Source organism: Mandrillus leucophaeus, unplaced genomic scaffold (genome assembly GCF_000951045.1).
Source record: "Mandrillus leucophaeus isolate KB7577 unplaced genomic scaffold, Mleu.le_1.0 Scaffold314, whole genome shotgun sequence".
NCBI classification, from domain to species: domain Eukaryota; kingdom Metazoa; phylum Chordata; class Mammalia; order Primates; family Cercopithecidae; genus Mandrillus; species Mandrillus leucophaeus.
Genome location: NW_012103299.1, coordinates 2,067,576 through 2,069,609, shown reverse-complemented (window position 1 = coordinate 2,069,609; position 2,034 = coordinate 2,067,576). Strand labels below are relative to the sequence as shown.

The following is a 2,034-nucleotide window of genomic DNA, read 5'->3' as shown; positions in this document are numbered from 1 at the left end:
TTGCAAGGGCCAGCACCCTATGCGGCTCCCACCAAACCCCTCTGAGCAGGTGCCTCCCACTGGCCTACTCCTGCCTGCTGCTGGTTTCAGCTTCCAACTCCCCTAGAGTGGGCAGGTGCAGTTTCCAGCTGCGTGGTATCCTCCCTCCTCTTCTGGTAACAGCGCCCGGCTTCCTGCAGGGCAGTGTTTCTCCACCTTTTTAAAAAGTGACAGTCCCCACAGAAGTTCTTTTAGACATTTTTTCCTAATCCCTCTCCCCCCATGAAATTAGTCCAACAGACAATACTGTCGATCTGATAAACCACTGTCACATCTCAGGTATTTGGCTTCCTCTGCAGTAATATTAGCCTGGCTGAGAATGCACATCTTTTGTTTTTTTGAGATGGAATCAAGCAATTCTCCCGCCTCAGCCTCCCAAGTAGCTGGGATTACAAGTGTGCGACACCACACCCGGCTGATTTTTGTATTTATAGTAGAGATGGAGTTTCACCATGTTGGCCAGGCTGGTCTCAAACTCCTGACCTCAAGTGATCTGCCTGCCTTGGCCTCCCAAAGCGCAGGGATTACAGGCGTGTGCCACTGCGCCCGGCCGAGAATGCATACTTTAGTATCCCCCTTGTCAGTCCCTGAGGTCCAGGTGAACTGACACCCCTACCCCCACTGGCCCTGGGCTGAGCATCTGATCCAGGCTGGCCAAGCAGCACATTCCATGCCCTTAGCCTCAGGAACTGATTCAGAGAGAAGCACGTGACCCTCACTGGTCCAGTGCGAACTTCAGGACGTTGCTGGAACGACTGAAGGAAAGCTACCTGCTGTCCTCTGGGGTTGTTAAACTGGGGGGATGAAGGCCAAGGTGCGTCACCTTGTCAGCCCTGGAGGGGACTGCCTGAGATGAACTCGACGCAGGGAAGCAATGCCAAGAGAGGAGAAAGAAGAATTCCTGCCAACACTCCTGCCCTCCTGGCCAGACGCCGGCAAGTATTCTTTCGTCCTTCAGCCGGCTGGGATTGGGTTTCTGTCTTTTGTGACAGGAGGGAGAAGAGATCCATGACACTTCTCTCTAAGGACCCCGGACTTCCTCAGACATTTCCTTCCCAAGAAACCCACACCTTTACCGGTGCCTAATAACCCAAAACCTGCACTGACAGAGGGCTCTTAGGAGCATCTGATGGGGGAAAAGGCCTGCCTGTGAGCAAAAAAAGAACATTCTGGGGAGTTCTGGCATGGTGAGGTAAGCCAAGACAGGCTGTGTCTGCTGATAATTACAGTGAAAACACTGCATCAAATACGAAAGTAACTACTTGAGGACTCTGAAAACCAAACAAAAGCAGGTGACATGAAGGGGAGTCCAAACTTGCAGACAAGACTGGTAGAGGAGATAAGTTTCCTATTTTTTTATTCCATTCTTTTGCTCTCCTGGCTTTGCACCAATCCCAGATCTGCCCAGTGGTGCAGTAGAAAAGCTGGCTAAAACTCCATAAGAAACCTTGTATTTCTGGCCAGAGAACCAGGAAAAGAGGCCTGCGGAGTCCAGTGAGTATGGGATGAATCCCAAAGAGAAAGGCACAGAAGGCCAGGCGTAGTGGCTCACACCTGTATTCCCAGCACTTTGGGAGGCCAAGGAAGGTGGATCACTTGAGGTCAGGAGTTCAAGACCAGCTTGGGCAACATGGTGAAACCCCATCTCTACTAAAAATATAAAAATTAGCCGCGCGTGGTGGCGCATGCCTGTAATCTCAGCTACTCGAGAAGGAGGCATGAGAATCACTTGAACTGAGGAGGTGGAGTCTGCAGTGAGCCGAGATCGCACCACTGAACTCCAGCCTGAATGACAGAGCGAGACTCCGTCTCAAAAAAAAAGAGAAGAGCACAGGAAAAGGGAAATTCCTAATTCTGTGTGTAAACACAGAGATTCACCCCTGAGCTAAGCATGACTGAGACAGGTGCCAAGCAGTATAGCAAAAAACCAAAGAAGAAAAGACCTAACTAAACTAAGACTGAAACCACTACCCACAGAAGATCAGACAGAACCTG

General features: G+C 50.6%; 1 protein-coding gene across 1 annotated transcript in view; it reads right to left on the bottom strand.

Moving 5' to 3' along the window:
- STK10 (serine/threonine kinase 10) overlaps nt 1–2,034 on the bottom strand; it is a 167,303-nt gene that overhangs the window by 23,792 nt on the left and 141,477 nt on the right. The gene's annotated exons all lie outside the window — the stretch shown is intronic.